This window comes from Lathyrus oleraceus, chromosome 4 (genome assembly GCF_024323335.1).
Source record: "Lathyrus oleraceus cultivar Zhongwan6 chromosome 4, CAAS_Psat_ZW6_1.0, whole genome shotgun sequence".
Classification (NCBI taxonomy): Eukaryota; Viridiplantae; Streptophyta; class Magnoliopsida; order Fabales; family Fabaceae; genus Lathyrus; species Lathyrus oleraceus.
The window spans coordinates 209107242-209134664 of NC_066582.1; the positions used below are offsets into that span (position 1 = coordinate 209107242).

Sequence of the window (27423 nt, forward strand, 5' to 3'; positions counted from 1 at the left end):
CCTTGCAGGTTGGGGTTCAATCGTAGGACTGATGATTTCTGAAATGACTGTTGTTTGGGTGTCCAATTTGGCCTTAATGACTTGTAGTATCTCCATGACTTGACCCATGTTTCCTCGTAGGTCCTCAAGTTCTGAGCTTACTCTCTCCAATTCTTGTTCTTGATCTGCCATTCTTTGATGAGCGATGGCTCTGGTGTTGTAGTGGTGTTGAGGACTCAGTGTGTAACAACTGAATAGAGAAAACGGAATGAGTTTTATTTATTTATTTGGAGAATGCATGAATGTATGTATGAATGCATTATGTTTATTTATTTTTAGGGATTCTTATAAACTTTGCAATTATTGAGCACACACTTTGAAAGTAATGTGAACAAAAACAATAGACAACAGCCAGAAGCTGATGCAAAAATTCAATACCCATTCATTCAATGAAGCCAAAAAGTACGAAGTATACAACCAAAGTGGGTACAAAATATTAAGCCAAATATAAAAATTGGAAATAGCACGAAGCAAACAACTTAAAGAGTCTTCTTAGCAACTCGCTCTTTGTGGGCCTTCAATTCTTCTTTGAATCTTCGCATCATCCTTTCGCAAAGCAAAACAAGGTCACGAGCCGAAGGATGAGTGTTGTTTTCATCCATGTCCTCTAGAGCATTTTCTAATTTCCATGGTAAGTCGATGGCCACGCCATTACAAAATTTTATGAGGTTAGCCAACTTCGTACGGTATGCAATAACACTTGGCTGCAGAAGGTTGATGGTGCATTCATACTCATCCAATATCTCACCCAAATGCTTCCTATGATTTATCCAACCCATGCTTTGGATCTTTAGAGACTCATATTGTTCCTTCCAATAACTAGCTAGCTCATTGTTGGTATTCAGCTCATCACACTTCTCTTCCTGGGCTTTAGGACATATTTGAGAGGCTCTTTGGGCTCGTTCCTTAAGGCGTTTTTCACACACCACTTCATCTTTGGAGCTTCGAAGTTGCTCCTTCAGTTCTTGGATTTGGGCTTCGAGCTCCTCCCTTACCTCCTTCTTTTGCTTAATGGATAGGTCCCACCAACGCTTCCACTCTTGTCCATCTCTTTTGGCTTTAGCTAACTGATCATGGAGTGAACCTAATCCACTATCAGCCTGATCTAGGCACTCCAAGACTCTTCCCTTGAGATCTTGCTCAATTTTGTTCTTCTTACGACTCTCCTCCAAAAGTTCCTTCCTTTGGTTACTCTTCCTCTTGAGAATCATATTTTCCCTAGTTTCTTTGTAGAGTTCAGATTACAGATCCTCTTTCTCCTTTCCAAGTTTAGCTACCATGGCTCGAAGTTCTTCCACCTCTTTAAGAGAAATGGGGACTGGTTCTGGTGAAGTAGACTTTAGAGGAATCTCTATAGAAAAAGGGAGCTTCACAACTTTGATCCTCTCCGAGACCCATTGCTGATAAGGAACCCTTGCTACACCATTCTTTTATACTAATTTTGTTCCTTTGGTATGCACCTTTTCCCAAGATCGGATGATCTTACGGAGTAGAAAAGGATCATTGGTTCCCATATCATTCAAGACCATCTCTTCTAACTCTTTATCATCAGGCTTCCCACGCATAGGGTATCCAAACTGTCGCAGAGCTAACATGGGGTTGTAGCTGATGCAACCTTTAGATCCTATTAGTGGTACATTTGGGAATCTACCACAACTGACAATGATTTCTTTAACATTCAGCTTGTTTCGGTACCAAAGGATATCCTTACTAGACAAACACACCAGAGTTCTTGCCCAATCCCCATTGGACATTTCACTGATGTGAGCATTAGGCTTGAACACATATGAGATAAGCCAATTATAGAGCAATGGAAGGCAACATATCAACATTCCATTCTTCTTTTGATGTCGAGTATGCAAAGTATGAAAAATGTCAGCTAGAAGTGTTGGAACCAAACTTTGTTTATCCTTCCAAACGGCCCAAAAGACACTTATGGCAGCCGAATCTATAAAACTTTCATGGGTTGGGAACAATACTAGCCCATATATGAGAAGAGATAATATATTTGCCAATGCATCCCAATGATGTATCACAAAAAGCCTTTCTGCTTCTTCTTCTAGGTAAGCCCTCTAAAAACCAAAGAGATTCTCCCTTTTCTTCCAATTAGCCAATGCATCAGATATGGGAATGTGGAGTGCAAGGGCTAGCTTCTCTACCTCAGGTACCTGACCAATCCTATTATACGGTGTCTTTCCTTTCATAGAAAATCCTAAGAGTCAGTCAAATTCCTCAAAGGTTGGAGTCACGTGAAAGTCTTGGAATAAGAAACTTCGAAGCGGAGGATCATAGAACTGAGCCAAAGCGGTGATGGCTGGTGTTTGAACATCTACTGAGAGGAGATCCAAAATCTGGCCAAACTTTCCTTGCAAAGTAACCCCGAAGCATGCGGGAAGTTCATTCAAAAGTCTTGATATGTTGGAAATATCTGGCATTTTGGCTTTGAATGGTAATGTTTTCCTTCTTTCTGAACCCATTACAAACTTTTTGTGCTAGAAACTACGTGTTCAAAAATTCCCTGAAAACAAAATTTTGTATGAGTGTCATGATGTTATGCAAATGGTCATGAATTCATGGTATTTGGTTTTGGGATATCATAAGGTAACTCAAAACACCCTATGCTCAAGAAGATTCTATCTTTTAAACCAGATGTTAGGGGAAAATGGACTCCTAATTATGAAGGCCCATATGTTGTTAAAAGAGCCTTTTCAGGCGGTGTTTTGATTCTTATAACTATGGATGGTGAAGAGTTCACTCGTCCTGTGAATGCCGATGAAGTCAAGAAATACTTCTCCTAAAAAGAAAAGAACAACTCGCTAAGTTGAAAACCCGAAAGGGCGACTTAGGCAAAAATGAGCGTCTCGGTGGATTGAAAACCCGAAAGGGCGATCCAGGAAAAAGTTAGAGACATGAAAAAGAAAATTTATCCCGATAGATTGAGTACCCCACCTTGGGGAAATTTATGCAAAAATTAGGGATTATGGCAAGTAACTGCACTCGGTTGATCTTCGGTCTTGAGCAAGTCAGTCAACTTGGATTCAACATTCTCAACCGAAGCCAAGAGCACAGTGGATATTGAAGTCGGCGAAAGGATTAGTGATAATTATATTCAATGTATCCCTTTTCCATGTAAATTACCATTTTTTTAACTTTTGTAAAGATCTATGGAGTCTTGTCATTTACAGACTATCATTCTATTAAATAAAGTTGATCTTTTTATTCAATTGTTTCTACTCTTATTTATCTTTCAGCCAAATAGAATTAAATTTTATGGTGATCATTTTGAAATTAAATTTAAAAATCAAAATCATTTTTCTTAAAATAATGAAAGCAATTACTTTAAAAAAAGGATCAATAGATTTCATTTAGGAATATCAACAGCAGTCTGAGAACAGGTAAGTCTTAGAAGTGTAAAACATTGTCGATCTTTCCCCAAGCAGTTGGTTTCAGCAATTCAGTTTTCCCAGCCGAGTTTTGAGATCGCCTCCCTAGCTGATTTGTAGGCGGGTATTCTCAACGGTTTGCATAGATTCAATATAGATTTTTGTTTCCCTTCAGATCACCAACGGAGTTATCCCTTTTCCCCGTCAACACTGATTCTTGAGCAGCATTTTTGATCCTCTGCAAGGTTGTCTCCCATTTGGTATGGCGTCGACCTAAATTTCCTTGCAGGGTTGATGATGTAGATCCTCAATAGATCCTCTTGCTTTCCCCAGCCAGGGTCAAGCCTTTGAGATGGATGGTTTATGTCCATCCCCAACTCTTTTTCTCCAGTTGATGCCTCTATCCTGTCGAGATTAGCCGAGTGTTGTATCGATGATTCATATCGTTGACATTTTATCCTTCATAATTGTTTTGTCAGCATAATCTTCATATATATATATATATATATATATATATATATATATACATATATATATATATATATATATATATACATATATATATATATATATATATATATATACATATACATTCATATATTTCATTATTGCATTACTATTGCACTTTGTGATTTTTCCGATCCTCTGCTATAGTGATATCATTTCCCCACGTAGATTTGGTGTGTCTATCCTCCCTCAATTGTAGAGTGTCATCCCCCTAAGCAGAAAGGATTTAACCTTTCTCATTCCCCACTGATTTATTTCCTCGTGGATGATTATTATTTCAGTTTCCTCCCCAGTCGATTATCTGGATGGAACCACTTCCCTTGAGTTATATCCTCACTAGGTCGAGTCTTTGATTGACCGTTTCTTTCTAGCTCTTACCTAGATCGATGGTTTTGGTCCCCTGAGAGTCTATTACCCAGTAACTGGTAATATTCTTCTCAATTTGCAAGTACTTTACTCTTGCTCAATACCCGTTAATAATGATCTACTTCCTCTTGTTTTTCCCCAGCGGATTCGTTTTACGTTTCCCCGGGTAGTTTATCCTTGATATGTTTATCTTAATCGATGATGGATATTCTTTCCTTTTGAGTGTATCCTTGATATGTTCATCTTAACCAGTGACGGATATTCTCTTTGCGGTTTTCTACCCAGTAAAAAGGTAGTTTTAATCCCTATTTTATTCCTTAGAGGGTTAATCCTTGATATGTTCATCTTAACCGATGACTGGTTTCCTCCTCTTTGCGGTCTTCTGCCCAGTAACCTATAGTTGTAAATCCTACTTTCACTTGTGGATTTTATCCTTGATATGTTCATCCTGACCGATGACGGATATTCTCTTTCTAGTATTCTATCTAGTAACTGATAGATGTAATTCCTATTTCTCCCCTCGGAGTCTATCCTTGATATGTTCATCCTAACTGGTGACAGATATTCTTGCTTTTGGTATTCTATCCAGTAACTGATAAATGTAATTCCTACTTTTCCTCGACAATTTATCCTTGATATGTTCATCTTAACTGATGACGGATATTCTTCCCTTTGAGTTTATCCTTGATATGTTCACTTTAACCAGTGACGGGTATTCTCTCTCTTCGATCTTCTGCCCATTAGTTGGTAGTTGTAAATCCTATTTTACTTTTATCCAGCATGTTATTCTTACCCAGAAATTGGTAATGAATACACCTCTTGTTTCCCTTGGCGAGTCATCCTTGATATGTCTACCCTGACTGGTAACAGGTGTCCTATCTGTCAGACTATGTTATCTCCTTACCCAGTAACCGGTAATGGATAATATACTTCTGTTACTCCTGTGTTGAAGTTCATTTCTTCCCCAGTTGAGTATGAGTGCGTATTTCCTCATTGAAATCACCATTTCCTGTTTGGATCGAGTATTTCAGTTTTGTCCTGATTTACCCGTTTCCCCTGCAGATTTTTCCTTTTTCCCGGGCTGAGTCTTTCCATGGATTTATTTTCATGGAATCCCTCGTGTTCCCCCTAGCAGTTTTAAGTCATAGCCTGGCCTACGCACAAATTTTTATCCCCATAGTCTTTGTCTCCTCAGTGAGTTTCCCTCGTGGAATGCATTACGTTCCTGTACACTTTCAGTCTCTCCGGATTCTTTTCCTTTGTGGCAACATTTTCCCACAGAGATTGTTTTTAATATTTCATATCATATGCATCATGAGGTCTCTTAGGGACCAAAATTTGTTTCTATTATTGTTATTTAAGTCCGTTCTACGGATTCGATACGAAGATTTTAACCTTCATCTCCTCAGCTAGAATGTCCTTAAATAGGGGCAGCTGTAAGACCCCGATTTTGACCCTAAGATCCCTCATGTTATCTCTTCATATGCATTAGCATTGGGATCACACCTTGGCATCCTCCTTACCCCTCATTCATTGGGTTTTCATTGGGAGAGATCACCAAGCACATTTGATTGTATCATACTTAATTTTTCTTTGTGTACTAACTAAAATACCAAAAATATGTCAATGTATAGTTTGTTGCTTCTGTAGGTAGTATGTATGCTCACCTATGCTCTATCAAGCTCATATCTAGGGTTTGAGACCCTCAATGCAAGAAGCACAATCAAGAAATGGTTCACATTGGTTCTAAGAATCATATATGGAACCCCATGATATTCACATGTTATTTTGATCAAGAAATCATCAAGAGTTTTGAGTTTGTTTGCCTTGGAAACCCTAATTCATTTGGGTATCTTGTGTGACTTCTTTAATAATTTTCTTCAATAATTAATTAAATATTTCAAGGGATACTTCATATTTCATCATATCACACATATATGATCCCCTATGAGTCTGAAAGATCAATATAATATCAAGCTAGCAAGATGGTTCATGGTGGTTGACCAAAGAAAGTCAACTAGTCAAGACTGGGGTTCCCTAGACCCTATCTCCTAGACGTTTTGTCATATGAAAATGATTAAAAGAGAAATGTTACTCAAAATGACATTCCTAACAACTTTAATGTTTAAGTCAAGATCTATTTTTTCTTGTAAAGTCAATGTTTATGGTGAAAGATTATAGGTCATTTTGTTTGAACCCTAGTTTGGAGGTCAACTTCCCAAGACCATAACTTTCTAAATGCTTGTGATATGAAATCCATTCAAATTCCATGATCTAATTCAAGATGTCTACTTCAACTTTGATGTTTGGAGGAAGTTAAAATTCAACTTGCAAATTCATGTGCCAAGAGGAAACATTATAGGTCATTTTGGGCCAATACCATTGAACAAGTGATTTTCCTCAACTTCTAAAATGCATAACTCCTTCATGCCAAATCAAAATGAGGTAAAATTTGTGACCAAATTGAAGAGATTTTAAATATCTAAAACTTTTATGAAAAACGTTTCTCATTTGAATTCCATAGAAAAAGTTATTCAAGGTGTAAGAAGTGAACATTTGACTTGGGACTTAGAAAATTTTCAAATATGTTTGATTTCCCAAACTTCCACGTCAAAATTAATCATGATCCAAGCTTCAAATAAAAAAATGTTCAACATGAAAGTTGTTCCCCTTTATCTCAACTTTCCAAAAAGTCCAAGATCATCTCATTTGGATCAAAATTTAGGGACATGCGCATGACTCCATTGTGGGGAGTGTTTTGGCAAGTTTTGAGCTCAAATGATCATTCTTCTTTGCATGCTTCCACATGATGAATTTAGTACACTTTTCAAATGAATTGGAAGTGGATTACATCATTCCTTAGGCCCAAACCATTTCCTATGCACCCATGCAAGAAGGTTTCCAAATTTGGCCAAAATTCAAGTGGTGCAAAAATCAAATGCATTGCTTATTTAAACAGGCTCAACGCTTCAGAATCAACATCAACAACTTGCCCAAGCTTTGCTAGACTGCTTCAAACCCCCACTGTCATAGAATTTCTGAAGATTTCTTTTGAAATCGAGCTTAAACTTCATCTTCTGTTTGGAAGTTCAAACTCCAGAAATTCACTTCCCTTTTCATCTCAATTGGCTTCTACAAGCAAGAGGAAGAGAAAGAAATCAAATCCAGATCAAGATCAAGTGGAATTGGATCAACTCGAAGGTGATTTTTCAGAAACTTCATCTCTTCGATTCTCCCTCAATTCTTCACCGTTCTTGTTGATTTTTGGTTGTCTGAAGTCCTATCAATATAGGCAAGAAGATTGAGTTTCTTTGAGGTTAAATCGAAGCAACTCAGTTCACGATCCTTAAAATTCAAATCCTTGTATCTTTTTATATACTTGGAATTGGAGAAAATTGAGGCCGGATTCGTGCTCCTGAGCCTTTTCCCTTCAAATTAGTGTATTCACTTTTCATTTTCCATAAGGTTTTGGTTGGACCAGTCCGGTGGTGCACTGGATCAATCCAGGCCATCTGATCCATTTGAAATGTTTTAATCTCACGCGTCCAAACTGATTACCATGCTTGCAGCATGTTTGACGAATGATCATGTGGAATGCACGCTCTTGGCCATCTGATATGCCACCTCAATTAATGAGGGAATCAGATGGCCCTTGTTTTTTTGATTTTTCATTTAATCCTTTTATTTTGATTAATTCATATTAATTTCATTTTAAATCCAAAAAATATGGGACTTTCACCAAAAAAAATCAAATATTTTCCTCTTTCATTTTTTGAATTAAAATTATTTTTTTGGATTAATTTTGATATTTTTCATGATTTAATTGTTTTTTTGCATATTTTTAATTGTTTAAAAATACTTCTTACTTTTCAAAAATTATGAATTTTTTTGTCTAAGGTCCTTTGACCTTGTTTGACCTAGGATAAATCTCTTGGCCATTTAGTTTGTGTTTTAAAGAGGTTTTAGGTTTTTGATCAAACATAATTCAATTTAAATGCACTTTAATTTGATTTTTGATTGATTAATTGTATAGAAATTATGTTGAGCTATTTTTATTGACTTGTGAAGTTTGACTATGTGTTTGGGCCTTGGTCAAGGTTGATTTGACTTTTGTTGGATTAAAATCATTGGATTTAGGGGATTGATGAAATGTACATTTCATCTCCCAAAATGAATGAATGATTTTAATTTGATAAAATTCCTCCCATGACCAATTTGTGCTTGTCTCATCTCCCCTGCCTCTTCATATTCAATCCCATTATATCCTATCCCTTTCATTGACCAATGAAGTCTCAATATCCTAATGCTAATTGGTTCATTAATAAATTTGTGTTAAATGAACCAATACAAGCATGGAGGAGATTAGGTCCATCCTTTGATCATTTTTCTTTTTGAGTGTGGTATGTTTTAGGAGTATGGTTCATTATACCATATCTCTAACATGCATTAAAACCAAAAAATTTATTGCCCGGTCTCAGATAGTTGTGACTTCTACATAAGTCCAATTACGATTGTGACTTCTACATAGCCTTTTTTCCTTCCTTTGAAAGATGTCTTGGTTCAAGGATCCATGCTTGCGAATAGTTGAGTGTTCAACAAAGAATGACTTAATCAATTGAAAATCAAAACTTCACTAACATCTAATCAACTAACATTTAACTAACTTTTATTATTCTTGCTTTTAATTTCAAGTCGTTTACTTTATGCCATTTAAGTTCAAGCCATTTACCATTTCATTTGTCATTTTACATATCATTTAACTTGTTTATGTTTATGTCATTTTCACTTTGCTCACTTGAGCCATATATTGTGATTGTATATATTAGTTTGTGTATCTTGTTTGTGTTGTGGTCTTAGGACCTTAAAATACTTAATAAACAACAAGAAAATCATAAAAAATATTTGTGTGGACTGTTATATTTGATCTGAGCTTTGGACTTAGAATTAGGCAACATTCCCTATGCAAAAGGACTTGGCCAATGCTAATATTTCTGAAACCAAGTTATTATGATTTGAGCTTTCATCTGATGCAAGTATTGGGATCTACATGAACACATCTGCTACATGGTCTTGATGCAAATGTTACTTTGAACCTGTGTCTAATGCCTTATTCTGAGCCATTCAAGGAGTATGTCATCTGATACATTGGAAGATTAAGAAGAAGACTGTGAAGTTTCTTGCTTGGATGTGGCTATCTTCATTTGATGCCTTGCTCTTCATATTGCTACTTGCTTATTGATATTGCTTGATTTAAAGTCCAAAGGAAAAGTGGGTTTCTATATGACATTCTTGTATGTTGGATTGCATCTCATTGGTCAGATATTTTCAACCGTTAACTTTTAATTTTTGCTTAGGATTAGTCTCTTCATCTCCTCCCATTCTCTTAAATTTCAAATCTCTCCCCCCTTTCAAAAAACTTCTTTGCTTGTGATTTCTAAACTTAGACCTTATTATAAATTAGAAACTTTGGCCTTATGCCATTGCATTTTTAACTCTTTTCTCAATCAAACTTGTAAATGAATCTAATCATATTGACTTAAAATTTCAAAAGACAAAATAACTAACACTCATTCAAACTTTTGGGCCCTTTGTGACTCTTTTAAATTCAAACTTTTGTTAAAATCAATCCACTCATTTTGAAATTGTTACCACGAACTACGAGGTTTTGATCCCTCATTTCTATGTTGGTACATACGCACAAGTCTGAAGGTCTTGTCGAACACAAAAATATAATTAATGAATTTTTTTCTCATTCCCACACTCTATTTACTGCAAACATCTTTTATATCAAAACACATACACACATAAAAAAGGGCTCCCTAGGAGTACCTAGGTACCTTTAGGTGTTAACACCTTCCCTATGTGTAACCAACCCCCTTACCTATAATCTCTAGAATTTTATTAGTTTTGATTTGAAAGCTTCTTATCTTTGGGTTTTGATCATACTTTTCCCTTTTCCTTTGGAAAAAACAAAAGCGCGGTGGCGACTCTTGTTTTATTGATGTTAAGTTTATCCATAGCTTAATGGTCATGAATTTACTGCTACACTAACATATAGTACTTATGTTGATACCTCCCCACAAATTGGAAGATGTATACTACGAAATCCTAACATGGACAAAAGAGAGCTAAACAAAGTAAATGGAGAGGTTTGGTTAGCACATCGGCCAACTGTGAGCTAGAAGGGATAGGAAGTAACTGAATCAGTTTTGAAGTCATCATTTCTCGTATCATATGGCAGTCTAATTCAATATGCTTGTTGCGTTTGTGGAAAGTAGTATTATGAGTGAGATGGATGGTTGATTTTCCATCACAGTAGATGGATGCAGGGTTAGGAAATGTGATATGAAAATTAACAAAAAAAGGTAGCATAACCATTGTATTTCACAGGTTAAAGATGTTAGTGCCTGATACTCCACTTTAGTAGAGGATCTAGAAACTATATTTTGCTTCTTTTAATGCCGTAAAATGAGGGAATTTCCAAGGACACAAAAACCAGTAACTGATTTCCAGGAAACATGACAACGGGCCCAGTCTGAATTAGCAAAGCCATGGAGTTTGAGTGGAATAGAGATGGAAAATAAAATTCTTTATGTAGGGAAACCCGATATGTATCATATGATACGAGTAGCGGCATGTTAGTGAGAAATAAAAGGTTTTTTCCAAAAACTGAATAAGATGTTATACATAGTAGGATATATCAGGGCATGTATTTGTGAGATACAAGAGCCTTCCAATCTACTTTCTATAGGAGGAAGGGTCTTCAAAGGGAATCCCTTCAGTGGCAGAGAGTTTGGTGCTAGGATCAATGGGGGTAGAAACAGATTTGTCCCTAAGAAAACATGTGCCCTCAAGTAGTTCCAAAACATATTTCCTCTGATTGAGAAAAATGCCAGAAGTGGACCTAGCAATTTCCAGGTATAAAAAATATATGAGCTGACCAAGGTCCTTTATGCGCAACTTGTGATCAAAGAAAGCCTTCACACTGTTGATTTCTGTGATAAAATACCATGTTAGAACTATATCATCAACATACATAGGAAGGGTAGTGAAATCATGTGGAGTGCTTTTGGTGTACAAGGAATGGCCAGCTGCAGATTGTTAATAGTCCAAGGAGATTAAAGCAAATGAAAGCTTAGCATGCCATTGCCTACTGGCTTGTTTCAAGCCATATGAGGATTTGATGAGCTTGCATACCTTGTTGGAATATGGAGCATCATAACCAAGAGGAAGAGACATATACACTTCCTCATTGAGATCCTCGTGTAGAAAATCATTATTAACATCAAGCTGGTCAAGATGCCAATGTTTAATAGCTCCATTGGAAAAAAAGAACCCTGACAGTTGTGATCTTTGCAATAGGTGAGAAAGTATCAAAGTAATCCACACATTCAAGATGAGTATAACCCTTTGCCACTAACCTGGCCTTGTACCTCTCTATAGTTCCATTAGCATGGTAATTGATTTTATAGACCCATTTGCATCCGAATGGGACTTTTCCTGCAGGAAGATCCACAAGGACCCAAGTTTGGTTGTCCTTAAGAGCAGTTATCTCACCATCCATAGCCTTCCTCCAACAATAATGTTTAGAGACTTGGAGATAAGTTTTCCACTCAAATGTAGAGGATATGGTATAACATATGGTTAGGAGAGTACTCTTCATAAGATAAGGACTTGGAGAGAGGATAAGGAATAGAAGAAGGGGGTGGGTAAGAGAATGGTGAGAACAGGTAGAAATAAGGTTACAGTGGAAGTATTATATATAGGTAGGAGGATGTTTAGATCTAGTGGATTTTCGAAGAGGTGGAACATGTATGAGAACAGTTGGGGAATGGTACTGATATTAGTGTCCAGGTTGTGATGGATGGTGTCATTAATGACATTAGGGTCATAATTAATGACAACAGGGCTAGAAGTATCCATGTTAGGATTGTGGTTCCCAAAGGTATGTGAATTGGGTATATAATTGATAGGAAGTAGAATAGTTGGTCCAAGACCAAGTACTATATCATTGCCAAGGTCATGGTGATTATCCACTAGTATAAGCATATGGTCATAGTCCACTGACGTGACAAGACTTTTGAAAGGAAAAACTGTCTTATATAAAATGAAATTCCTGGATACAAATAAGTCATTAGACTTTAGGTCATAAATAAAGTAGCCTTTTGTACCATCTCTGAAGCCAAGAAAGGTGGTTTTTCTAGCTCTAGGCTCGGATTTAGTTGTATGGGATTATAGCGTGGTTATAAAACAGAGGAAACCAAAAACTTTCAGATGGATTATAATAGGGAATGAGTTGAATAACATTTCATAAGGACACTTAGATTGGAGCAAAGGACTATGAATCATATTGATCAAGTGAATAGCATGTTTGATGCTAAAATTCCACAAGTTTATGGGGATATTGGAGTGAAAATGGATGAGTCTAGCCATATTCAATATATGTTGATGCTTTCTCTCTACCACCCCATTTTGTTGGGGAGTTTCCACACATGATCTTTGGTGAGATATGCCTTTAGAAAGAAAAAAAACTCAAGGATAAGAATTCAAAACCATTGTCTGATCTAAGACATTTGAGTGTGGTGTGGAACTGACGTTCTAATGAAGCAATGACATTTATAATAATTTGTTTGGTTTCACTTTTAGTTTTGAAAAAGATGACCCGTGTAAATCGTGAATAATCATCTACAAGTGTAAGAAAGTATTTAGGGCCTAGAATGCACTCAGTGGCAAAGGGGCCCCATAAGTCAACATGTAAAATTTCAAATGGAGCATGAGTATAAGTAATACTATTGGGAAAAGGAAATTTGTTTTATTTTGCAAAATGACAAGAATCACAAGGGTGCATATTGTTTTGACAAGGAATGAGAGGAAAACTTTTAGCTAAAGTATGCATAATTGAGTTAGAAGCATGGCCTAGTCTTAGATGTCAAGTTTTAAAAGAATTTGAACTAATAAAATTACTTTGAGAAAAAGAAATATTGGTATCTATTACATAGAGGCCTCTTTATAGTCTAGTTGTACCAATCGTTTGCCTCAAATGGTTTTGTAAAATGTGATATATGTTGGATGTAAATTTTAGATGACAATCATTACTGCTAGTTAAATTAGTAAAAGAGATCAGAATGGCATGAAAAGTTAGAATGTATAAAACATTGTGAAGTGTCGAGGTGGATGAGATGATAATATTTCCATAAATGCAAGCATCTACATGAGAGTCATTGGGTAAAGATACATATATAGGAACAATGGTTTAGTATGAGGCAAAATCAGCAAGAATAAATGTGATATGGTAAGTGGCGCCAGTATCTAAAATCCAAAGGTTAGAGTTATTACTAATGCTTGTGGAAGAGTGGTAATTCATGACAAATGTAGAAGTGGTGATTGAGTTTGCAGCAGGAGTAGGTTTGGATTGTTGGAGTAAGGCTTGAATGCTTTGAAACTCTTATTGAGTAAAACCAAAAAAAAGAACCTGATGAGTCATCTGCAGGAGCTGAAACAAAGTTTGAAGCATTGTTGGCCTGAGATTGTGAAGAATTTTGATTATAATTCTGACCTTTCCCTTTTTGTATGTAACCTGGTGGATAATTGTAGCGGTAAATTCGTGACCATCAAGTTATGGATAAACTTGACGTCAGTAAAACCAGAGTCGCCGCCTCGCTTTTATTGTTTCCAAAGGAAAAGGGAAAGGTACGAACAAAACCCAAAGATAAGAAGTTTTCAAATCAAAACTAATAAAATGCCAGAGATTACAGGTAAGGGGGTTGGTTACACATAGGGAAGGTGTTAGCACCCAAAGTGTCCTAGGTACTCCTACGGAGCCCTTTTTGTGTGCATATGTTTTTGGGTATAAATGAGGTTTGATAAAATAAAGAGTGTGGGTATGAGAAAAGACTTCATTGATTATATTTTTGTGTTTGACAAGACCTTCGGTCTTATGGCTATGAACCAATATAAAAATAAAGGATCAAAACCCCGTAGTTCATGGTAAAATTTTCAAAGAAGTTGGTGAATTGATTTTAACAAAGATTTAAATGAAAAGGCACAAAAGGCCAAAGATTTGAATGGAGTTGTTATTTCTTTTTGTCTTTTGAAATTTAAGTCAATATGGTTAAGTTTATTTACAAATTTGATTTAAGAAAAGAAGTAAAAAAATTCAATGGCATAAGGCCAAAGTTTATAATCATTAAAACATGTCTAAGTTTGAAATCACAAGCAAAGAAAGTTTTTGAAAAGAGAGAGAGATTTTGAAATTAAAGAAGTGGGAGGAGATGAAGAGACTATCCTAAGCAAAAATTAAAAATTAAGAGTTGAAAAGATCTTACCAATGGGATGCAATCCAACAGACAAGAATGTCATATAAAAACCCATTTTCCTTTGGACTTTAATCAAGCAATAAGCAATAAGCAATGAGCAATATTCATACATCATGAAGATCAAGGCATCAAATAAATATAGCTGTATCCAAGCAAGCACCCCCAATATCTAACAGTCTTTAGTGAATTCCAATGTAGCAGATGAAATATTCCTTGATCAACTCAGAACAAAACATGAGACATAGACAATAATAACAATTAAAGCACATAGATAGAGAAGCAGATGAATCAAAGAGATCCAAAGTCTTGCATCAGATGAAGGCACAGTCAAAGATAGTTCAGTCTCAAATGTTGGCATTGGCCAAGTCCTTTAGCATAGGAAATGTTTCCTAATTCTAAATCCAAAAGTTCTGGTCAAATCCAGCAGTCCAACAAGATGTTTTTTAGAATTTTTGTTGTTATTAGGTGTCTTAAGGTCCTAAGACCACAAATAAAACAAAAGCAACCAAACAATATATACAATCACAAGATATGGCTTAAATGAGCAAAGTTAAAATGACTTGAAACATAAACAAGTTGCATGAAATGTAAATGGAAATGAATGATAAAGGTACTAAAATTTAAAATGCGTAAAGTAAATGACTTGAAAGTAAAACAATATTAATAAGAGTTAGCCAAGGGTTAGTCAAATGTTAGTGGTGAATTTTAATTGATTAAGTCATTCTTTGGAGAACACTCAACCATTCATTCACAAGTATGAATCCTTAAACCAAGACATCTTTCATAAGAAGGGCTCCAATTTGGATAACTCAACAAGTACGCCACCAGCTCTCATGAAAGGAAAAAAGGTCAAGTTTCCACACAATGCCATGAAGAATGGGAGACTTACAATCTCACTTACTATAATGATATGCCTTCTTGATCAAATTTAGCTCTATGTTAAGCCATCGTAATGGGACTTATGTAGAAGTCACAACTAGCTGAGGTCAGGCAATAAAAACATATGTGTTAATGCATGTTAGAGATTTGGAACAAAGAACCAAACTCCTAAAACATACCACACACTAAAAGAAAAGAATAAAGAGGGAGGGACTTATCTCAGCCATACTTGTATTGATTCATCTGACACAAGGTTATTGATGAATCAATTAGCATTTAGACATAAAGAGATTTCATTGATCAATAAGGGAATAGGGAAGAATAGGGATGAAGATGAAGAGGGAGGGGGAAATAGAAACACAAATTGATCATGAGAGGAATTTCATCTGATCAATACCATCCATTCATTTTAGGAGATGAAATGTACATTTCATCAATCCCCTAAATCCAATGGTTTTGATCAAATAAAAGTCAAATCAACCATGACCAAGGCCCAAACAGAAAGTCAAACATCACAAGGCCATAAAAATGGCTCAGCATAATTTTTAAACACTTAATCAATTAAAAATCACATTAAAAATGAATTGAAATACATTTAAATTTTGAAAAAACCTCACATCCCTTCAAAACACCAAATAAATGGCCAAGGGATTTATCCTCGGTCAAACAAGGTCAAAGGACCTAAGACAAAAAAATTCACAATTTTTAGAAAGTCAGAAGTATTTTAAAACAATTCAAAATATACACAAAAACATTTAGTTCAGGAAAAATACCAAAATTAAACCAAAAAATGATTTCAATTCAAAATATGGAAGAGGAAAATATTTAAAGATTTTTGGTTAAAGTCCCATATTTTTTGGATTAAAAATGGATTTATTATGAATTAAACAAAATAAGACTATTTAAAAATATAATCAGAAATTAAAATAAATGAGAAAAAACAAGGGCCATCAGATCTCCCTCATTAATTGAGGTGGCAGATCTGATGGCCAAGCGCGCACGTTCCACCGAAGACCTGAGTCAATGCGCCACACCAATTGTAATCAGAACCAAGGGCCAAGATTAAAACATTTTAAAGAGATTAGATGGTTTGGAAGGTGCCAACGCACCACCGGAGCCCTAGCTCCGGTCATCTTCTCCGATGGATCCCACTAGACTGGTCCACCATAAACCACTATAAAAATGAAAAGTAAGGACATGGTTTTAAAGGAAAAATGCTCATGAGCTCGAATCTGACCTCCATACCATCCAATTCGAAGTATATTAAAAGATACATGGATTTGAAATTTGAGGTTCATGATCTGAGTTGCTTCGATTTGACCTCAAAGCAACTCAATCTTGTTGTCTACATTGGTAGGACTTCAGCCAACCCAAAATCAAAGAGAATGGTGAAGAATTGAGAGAGAACCGAAGGCCCAAAGTTTCTGAAAAATCACCTTCGGGTAGCTTGAATCTGGCTTGATCTTGATCTGAATTTTCTTGGTTCTTCCTCCTCTTGCTTGCAGTGACCAATTGAGATCAAAAAGGCAATGAATCCTTGGAGTTTGAATCTCAAAACAGAAGGTGAAATTCAAACTCGATTTCAATAAAACCTTCAAGGAATTCTATGGTGTGAGGTTCTGGGATCACTTGGCAAGGCTTGGGCAAGGTGTGTGTGAAGTTCTGATGCAATGCACTTGTTTAAATAGGCAAGGGAAATGATTTCTACACCATTTGAAAATTTTCCAAAATTAGCAAGTTTGGTGCATGGATGCATGGGCATTGATTTGGGCCCAATTCATGATGTGATCTTGCTCCAATTTGTGCACAATGAGTACTGAAACATTAACATCTAAGCATGCAATAGGAAATGGTTATTTGATTTCAAAACTTTCCAAAACAAGCCCATGAAAGGAACCATGTGCAAGTCCCTCAACCTTTTCCCAAATGAAGTGATCATGGACATTTTGGGAAGGCCGCATAAAGAGGAACAACTTTGATGTTGAACACTTTTCCATTTGAATCTTGGATCATAATGAATTTTGAGGTGGAAGTTTTAGAAATCAAACATAATTGAAATGTTTTTAAGTACCAAGTCAAATGACCACTTCTTCCAACTTGAATAACTTTTACTATGAGCTTCAAATGTAAATGGTTTCTTCACCAAAGTTGTATATCTTTCATACCTATTCAATTTGGTCACAAATTTGACCTAATTTGGGTTTGTCATAATGGAGTAATGCATTTCATAAGTTGAGGAAAATTGCTTGTTCAATGATGATGTCCCAAAATGACCTATAGTGTTTTCTCTTGGCATATGCCCTGGCAAGTTGAATTTGAAATTTATAAAAGCAAAAAAGTTGGGGAAGACATATTGAAATTTATCATGAAACTTGGATGGCCTTAATCTCATAACAATTGAGCAAGTTATGTGATCACACCGAATTACACCGTATTTTTGACTCGGATTTCACATGTTTATTAGGATTTTATTATCATTTTATTTGTATTATGCTCTCTTTTCTCTTGTTTTCAAATATTTAGCACTTTCAAACTCTTTTGGAAGAAACGAAGCAAAAAGACCTAAAATTAGGGTTTTTTGGCGAAATTACACACATGGCATTGGACATGGCGGCCGCTATAGGGGAAGCCATGAGTCACCAGCCCTTAACTAGGAGGTAACCACTACGTTCCCATGATCCACCCCATTTACACACATGGCGGGCGCCATGAAGGGATGGCGGGCGCAACCTTTGTTAATCATGTTCCCACTAAGTCCCACTAAGGAGAAGTTGGAGGGTACCATGGTCTTTATAAATTTCTGAGAATCTCTATAAATAGCTCATTTCATTTTGTTTTCTAGCATCCAACTTAGTTTTACAACACTAAGCATATAGTTATCATTTGTAATAGAGATATTCCGTCACATCGGGGGGTTATCGCACCTTTGTGAGATTGAGTTGGGTCACTTCGAGTTGTTGTCGTCTTTAGCTTCAGGAGTCAGAGGTTTATTTTTGTACCAGAATCGAAGCCTCCATTTGGAGCAGGTTTTTATTTATCGCTTTATTTATTTATTTCCCGCATCGCTTTTACTTTATTTATTTCCCGCATCGCTTTTACTTTATTTATTTCCCGCATCGCTTTTACTTTATTTATTTCCCGCATCGCTTTTACTTTATTTATTTCCCACGTCGTTTTTACTCTATTTATTTTCCGCACTCGCTTTACTTTATTTATTTTCCGCACTCGCTTTACTTTATTTATTTTACGCACTTTACTTGCTCTTTATGCCTCACATTCTAAAACAAACTTTTCATCATGATTAACACCGTTATGTTTGTTTGTGTTACCATGTCTGGCTAAATCTTTTAAAGGTTAGAATGTAAGGATCGCGATTAAAGTAATGTTTCACATTTTGAAATCTGTAGAAATACTTTAAAGGTTGTTTTGATTTTTAACTTGAGTTTTCTAAAACAAACTTGGTTAGTTTTAATTATTCGAGGATTGCGAAAGCACCCTGGCTTAGTAACTAGGAATCTTTATCACTTTAAGGAAAAGCTATTTTTTAAACTGTTTTCGGACGCGTTGATAGGTTTAAAATCAGTAAACTCCTTAGGTAAACTTTCCAAATCTAAATAACTTTTCAACTAAGTTTACGAGTCTCATTTCTTAAAAATAGGTTTACTACTTTAGCGTTTTGCGCACCTTTTATAAGTGACAATAAAAGGCCTTAATTTAAGGGTAAACTCGGTTTTGAATACGCGAAAGTGACAGTTCCTGTTAAATGACGTGAATTACATTCAAACTGTCTTTACCTATATTTATTATTTACCGTTATTTTGCAAACCCAATATCTCTTCTATACCGCCTTAGATAAACATTGTAACGATAGTATTCGATAGATTGACGATTGGTCTCTGTGGGATCGATATTCTTTTATATTACTTTGACGTTATTCGTGCACTTGCGAATCACAGCGATCAAGTTTTTGGCGCCGTTGTCGGGGATCAACTTCGTCAAATTTCGTACCCTATTGTTACACCGTATAGACTAAGGCATTATTAGCCAGTAAATGCGAAGAACCCGTAGTACCAGAAATTTAGTAGATCCTTTAGCGGAACCTGAACGTTATACTCGTACACGCCTCTTACTCATCCGAATTAAGAAAGTTATGGCCGAGAATCGCGATAGGCGACCTCTTAAGGAATTTTCCCAACCCTCTGATGAGGAACCTAGTTCGAGTATAGTAAACCCCCTTATACCTGCTAACAATTTCGAACTAAAACCATCTTTGTTGTAATTAGTGCAACAAAACCAATACGCGGGTCTCGCTACCGAGAACCCGAATCAACATTTAAAAGTTTTTATCCAACTAGCCGACACCTTTAAATCTAACGGCGCTTCACCCGATGCGATCCGTTTAAGATTATTTCCTTTCTCCCTCAGGGATATAGCATGTTCATGGTAAGATTCACTTCCAGCTAATTCAATAACTACCTGGGAAGACCTTAGGAGAGTATTCCTTGCTAGATATTTCCCCCTAGTAAGACTGCTGTTCTTCGGAACCAAATAACTAGATTTGCTCAAAACCAAGGAGAATCGCTTTTCGAAGCTTGGGAGAGATATAAAGAGTTATTAAGAGTCTGCCCACACCATGGCCTAGAACAATGGCTGATTGTTCATACCTTCTACAATGGGCTCCATTATAATACCAAGATGAGCATCGACGCTGCCGCAGGCGGAGCACTAATGAACAAACCTTATCCAGAAGCTTGTGACCTGACTGAGGATATGGCCTAAAACTATTATCAATGGGGAACTGAACGAGTATCAATAGAGAAAAAGGAGACCCGGGATGGAATACATGAGGTAAGCTCTCTAGACATGATGCAGGCGAAAATGGACGCTTTAGCCCTTAGGATCGAAGATACGTCTACAAACACTAACACTGTAGCAGTAGTCCATACAGAGTGCGAACTTTGTGGATCTGAAGGACACGAATCGGCGGAGTGTAACCTTTTGAACAAACTAAATACCGACCAAGTGAATTACGCCCAAGGTAACCCGTTTTCAAACACTTACAACCCTGGATGGAAGAATCATCAAAATTTCTCCTATAAAAACCAGAACCCTATCCAAAATAATGCACCTCAGAGACCACAAGGTTATCAAGCCCAAAAACCAAATCAACCTATGCAAGTTGTGTGATAACATGAAATAGTATCACATTCTAGGACTCAATTTAATTAAATTATATTGTTATTTACTTCAATTTATTTCATTTTATTAGATATTACGCGGTATTTTCTTTCTATTTATCTCAGGTGGTTTATTTGAAGCACAAGTAAAAAAAAGGAAGAAAAGGAGGTGCAAACAGGAATGAAAAGAAGCAAATATCAAAAGCCAAAGCCCAGCCCAAAAAGCACAGGCGCTGTGCCTGTGACGAGCGTCACAAAGGCTGTGACGAGCGTCACGCTTTACACACTTGTGTGACGAGCGTCACACATGGTGTGACGGACGTCACACATGGTGTGACGGACGTCACACCATTCTCCTACATTTTTGGCTTCAGAGACGTTGAGTCCTATTTGCACGCCTGACCATTCGCCACGAGAAGACCTTTGACGCAGAATACCTTTGGAAACAGTTACCACAAGTGACCAATATAAATAGTAACCTTACGGAAAACCCTGGAGGTTCCACACTTCTTCGCCGTTTTCTCTTTTTCGCAATTTTTCTCTTCCAGCAGTACAAGCACATTTTTACAGCATTACTTTTACGATTTTTATATTGTTTCCTTTGCAATTTCTATTTTCTTTTTCAGCACTTAGTTAATTCTTTTTCGCACAGTAGTTTCTACACCGGAAACTATTGTGTACCTTTCACCGGATCTAACCTTACGTTAGAATCTAGTTTTTTTATTCCTTCGCTTTTATTTTTTTGTTTGATTGAAGAATTCAAGAACAAATCCAACCAGCCTGTGGTGGAGTGTTCAAGACTGCTATTTAATTTCTCAGGTTCTTTAATTATTGTTTGAATTTATATATGCCCTGCTTTACTGTTTATTTATATTATTTGCCTGAGATGAATCTGTTTATGCATGATAATTATTTAAGTCTGTTTAGCATGTCTGGCTAAATTATTTAGGTATTGGTATGTAAAGTAAGCGGAATGAAGGAATCAAAACCAAATTGGTTTAATTAAGTTTAAAATTAAAATCACTCTTTTTACGGTCTCAATTTACAGGTTTAATAACAAGGTTTTTGTACGAAAGTAAAAGACATAAAGAAGTTAAAAGCAATAGAACGAGAGTTTGAGTTTTTGACTGGACAGTGTAAATTGGACATCAATTCTAGATCAGGGCGAGAGCAATTTTTAGAGTTAATTAAATTCTAATCTTTTTCAAAAAGTATTTTTAAAGATTGAATGTGAGGACGAGAGTTAAGCATTTGAATTTAATTATATAACCTAAGTCAACAGAGCGAGAGTTTGAGATAAGGGTGTTTAAACGATTAGTGCTTTCTTAAAAAGAGTTTCTACGGATTCTATTGTTTTCAAAAAGTGGTTTTTGATTTAACTAATAAGTGACAGCTACGTTAATATAAAATCATAGTTTATTCAACAGAGCGAGAGTTTGAGATAAGACTTTTAATCAATAGTGTCAACTGAAAGGATTTATTCTAAAACCAAGAAACCAACAAAGAATTGATTCCCTAATTACGACGAACTACATACCGATATCCGCTTTATTGATATTTAATCTAGATCTTATTTTAGTTTTAACTTTTCCCCCGAACAATCAAATATTACCTGCCTTAGCTTTACGAAGTAACCTTAGAAAATGGTATATCGATTCATAAGTCCCTGTGGGATCGATATCTTTTAAAACTACGCGATAGAACTGTGCACTTGCAGTTTGTACCCCAAATTCGACTCATAAAGTCGCGATCATTGTGCCCCAGAAGTCTAACCTTGAGAAGATCATGGAAAGCTTTATATCGGGCCAGACTCAGCAAAATAAAGAATTCCTAAACCAAAACATTCACGTAAATGAACTTATAACACAATTAGGAACCAAGGTTGATCAGATAATCACTCATAACAAGATGCTTGAAACCCAGATCTCACAGGTAGCACAAAACCAAGCCCCGCAAACTACATCTGGAGGCCAATTTCCTGGACAACCTCAACCAAACCCTCAAGGGCAAACTAACGCAATCTCGTTACGAAGTGGGACCGCTTACGAAGGACCTCAGACCCAGCAATGAGCGAGTCCAAAACTTCTAAAGAGAATATGCCTACCAACCAAGAAGAGGAACTAGAGGAACCTGAGAAACAAACCAACCAAGAAGGTGAAGCCAAGGATAAAACTTACAAACCACCACCCCCGTACAAACCACCAATCCCGTATCCGCGAAGACTTAAACAAACCAAAGTCAATAACCAATATCAAAAATTTATAAAAGTGATAGAAAAGCTTCATGTAGAGATTCCTTTTACCGAGGCTATCACCCAAATTCCGTCTTACGCCAAATTTCTCAAAGACATCTTGACTAACAAGCGTAGGCTCGACAATCCAAAACCCTTGGAATGCAACTTTATTTCTGAGGATAAACTTTCTAAGAAGGAGAAAGACCCTGGTAGTTTTTCTATACCTTGCATTTTAGGAAACCATGTGATCGACAAAGCTTTCCTAGATTTATGCGCTAGTGTAAGTTTAATGCCCTTAGCTGTATGTAAGAGATTAAACCTAGGAGAATTGCAACCAACTAAGATGTCCCTACAATTAGCCGATAGGTCTGTTAAGTATCCTGTAGGAATTTTAGAAGATATCCCAGTTAGGATCGGTCAACTTTATATCCCAACAGACTTTGTGGTCATGGATGTAAAAGAAGACAAAGATATCCCTATCCTTCTAGGTAGACCATTCTTATCAACAATCGGAGCTATAATAGATGTCAAAAGAGGGAAATTAACCTTCGAAGTAGGGGACGAAAAGATCGAGTTCATTCTTTCGAAATTCCTGATGGCACCAATTCTAGGAAACACATGTTATGCGATTGATATCATAGATGAGTGCATAAGAGAATTTGATCAGGGAGAACCTAAGATCGAACCATTTTCAAACCCGAACGAAAAGGATGATGATTTAGAGGATACGGAACCTCACACTAACGAATGTCTGGATCTTTCTCCAGACCCTTCACCTAATTCTCAAAAACCAGCCCAAGAACTTAAGGAACTACCCAAGAACCTAAGATATGAGTTCTTGGATGAAGAAATGAACCGCCCAGTAATAGTTAGTGCCACCTTAAACCAAGAGGAGACGAATCGACTCTTGAATGTTTTGAGAAGATACCCCTCTACCTTAGGGTACAACATCTCCGATTTAAAAGGTATTAGCCCATCCGTGTGTATGCACCGGATCTCACTAGAGGAGGACTCAAAACCTTCCAGAGAACATTAGAGACGAATCAACCCTGTGATGAGCGAGGTGGTGAAGAAGGAAGTCCTTAAACTACTGGAAGTTGGTATAATCTATCAGATCTCTGATAGTAAATGGGTAAGTCCTGTACATGTGGTACCCAAGAAGGGAGGCATCACAGTCGTGCAGAACGAAAAGGGAGAGCATGTCGCTAAATGCATAGAAGGCGGATGGCATATGTGCATAGATTATAGGAAGCTCAATAAGGAAACTAGGAAAGACCATTTCCCCCTTCCATTCATAGATCAAATACTGGAACGTCTTGCCAGACACTCTTACTTTTGTTATCTTGATGGATATTCTGGATTTTTCCAAATACCCATACACCCCGAGGATCAAAAGAAAATAACCTTTACCTGTCCCTACGGAACGTTTGCTTACAGACGAATGTCGTTTGGACTCTGTAATACGCCAGCTACTTTCCAATGTTGTATGATGTCAATCTTCGTAGATTATCTCAACGGAATCATGGAAGTATTTATGGATGACTTCTAGGTATGTGGATTAGACTTTGAAGACTGCCTTATTAACCTTGAGAAAATCCTAGAGAGATGCGTAGAAGTTAACCTAGTGTTAAACTGGGAGAAGTGCCACTTTATGGTCAAAGAAGGCATATTGTTAGGACATATAATATCTGAAAGAGGTGTTGAGGTCGATAAAGCAAAAATAGAAGTTATAGAAAACCTTAACCCTCCTAAGACAATTAGAGAAGTCCGTAGTTTCCTTGGACACGCCGGTTTCTACCGACGCTTCATAAAAGACTTCTCTAAAATAACAAAACCCTTGACCGGCCTTCTGATGAAAGACATCAAATATATTTTTTATGAGAAATGCATCAAAGCCTTTAACCAGTTAAAACAAGCATTAATTTCAGCACCCATTCTACGAACCCCGGATTGGACTAAACCCTTCGAAATAATGTGTGATGCTAGCGATTTCGCTATAGGAGCTGTTTTAGGGCAAAGAAAAGATAAGAAACTACACGTAATATATTACGCTAGTAGAACCCTAGATGCCGCTCAATTAAATTATACAACAACAGAGAAGGAACTCCTAGCTGTAGTTTTCATAATCCAGCCAAATCCTGCAACACACCTGAGCCAAACCTTGCAGCAGCACCATAACCTGACCATTGTAACATTCCCACATGCATCTGGCCTTGAGTTTATGATGATGGAGAAGGCTCATGGAAAGCTGCAACATAAGACACATCCCTACAGAAACAATCCAACATGACCAAACTCAGTCATGACATGTCAAAATCATTGAGAGACATCATATCCAAACTGGTTAGCATCATGTTCAAGAAGTTCAACATGGCATAACAAACAGCACGACACTAAACATACATCAAGCTTCACAAACCATTTAAGACCTGTTTTACCTTGCTCACATCAATGACTGCCAACCCATCAAGCATGTCATTCAACCTACACGAGGTAGCTCGTGAAACATGTCAATATCTTACACCAAATCCTACAACAGGCCTACAATGGATATTCAGCAGGCTTGGAGTTGGACAGGTTGTCCGTTGGGCGCTCTATACTTGGTTTAATTGAGTAAGTAAGCCAACATCAAATGGTGAAGTTGCACCCAAACCTTGATGTCATACACCACATATTTGAAGTCATGGGTTGCATGACATGCCCAACATGACCACAAAACCTGCATCCAAACAACAGCCTACCCAAAAGGAATCAAAACAACTAAAGTACAGGGCATTGGAAACCTAAACATGTTGACTTGCTTTCAATAGTAAACAACAGTGTTGGAAGCAACAATAGACCAAGTCATCAACAAGCCATACCAATAGTCAGGTTGCAGTGCAAACAAACCAACCTGCAAGGTATCAGCTACAGTTGAAGCATCAATGCACCATGACACTACCTTGCTGCATTAATCCAGATGGAGCCTTGCAAACCAGTCATGACCTGCTACAAATATGACATCCATGGTCATTAGTACATGTTTCAAGACCACAAATGCCTACTTCTACCACATCCATGTGCTACAATGTGAAAATCACCTACCAAGTACAAAATCACATTGAGGCTAGCCACTGAATGCAAACTCAGTTGTGCAATACTTAAAGCAAAACCAAGGAATACCTTACCTTCTACAAGAACATTGGCCAGGTTAGAGTTTGGGATATCACACCACATCTATCATCATGCCAATAGTTCAGTGAGACAATGAAACATAAGGAGCAGTCCAGACTGTAAAACTCCATACCATTGTCTTGACCTGTATTGGTACCATCAAGCTCATCATGTCATCATCACCAACAACAGCCATGAGGCAGCTGCATTGTAGAGCCAATGTCTTGCTTCACACGACCTGCTCCTGCTTCACCTGTAACTGCATACCAGCTGCAATTTCCACAATCAAAATCCATCAATGGCCATGCACATAAACAAGGGTTATCATGAGTAAAAAGGCCAAGTAAGAATTCCCCTATACAGCGGTACATAACCAATCCATGCCAACTCAAGCACATGGTTCTTACCTTACATTTCAATAATAAATCAAGCAATGCTTAGCCACTCACCTGCTGAACTGAAAAATGATCCAACATGGCATTGCAAGACCAGGTGAGCAGCAACATTACACTTTCATCACAGTGTGCGCACCTCAAAGCTAAACAGTTTCCAAGCTTGTATCACAGACTACCATGGCTAGACCTTAGTTTGAACATGATAGGCCAAGTTCATATTGCAACAAGAGAAACAAGTGAGGGTAAGGAATTGAGTGCAAACAATGGGATTAAAACTTATGAAACATTGATCCAAACATAAACCAGGAAGCATCATTAACCTCAACCATAACACAAGCCCTGCAACCAAATGCAGCATATCCAACAGGCTGGTGCACAGTGGAAAACCTAGTGTAGGTATAGCAGTACATACCCACTGGAAATGCAAACCTGATTCAACCATGAGACCTGCATCCATATGATTGACCAAGTCAGTGCAAGAGGAAACAAAGACAAGGGTTTGAATACATAAGGCATTGAATCAAAGCATAGGCCAAACATCACAAAATGCAAACCAACACATAATTTCACTTAACAATGACCAGTTCAGCAGGTTACATTTAATTCAGTAGTTTAATCCTAATTCTAATGCTACCTGCTACAGCCAGTTTGCACATCAAAAAAACACTAACCTTCATGCTTCATCATTCCAAGCCAAGCCAAGGTCATTTAAACTCAACTGGTAACTTGGACAATAGGTCATCAAAAAACCACTCCAACAGAACTTCAATCTCATCCTAACTTGCAGTAGCCAGTCTCACTTCATCTCACTCATTCACTAGCCAACATTAACTAACCTCAACTAACTGAGTTGATTTTAACTAACTGAGTTTCACCATGAACTCAGTGAGTTAAATGCAACTAACTCCTAACCTGCATACAACAGACTCCAATCCTAACTCCAAACATAAACTCTATTTAAACAGTTCATCTCTC

The 27423-nt window shown here is 36.9% G+C and overlaps 1 non-coding gene across 1 annotated transcript; it reads right to left on the reverse strand.

Moving 5' to 3' along the window:
- Window positions 1–20023: 20023 nt before the first annotated feature.
- Window positions 20024–20130, reverse strand: LOC127077893 (small nucleolar RNA R71). Its single transcript, XR_007787658.1, has one exon. It is a non-coding gene; the product is annotated as a small nucleolar RNA R71 (small nucleolar RNA).
- Between the last annotated feature and the right edge of the window lie 7293 nt (window positions 20131–27423).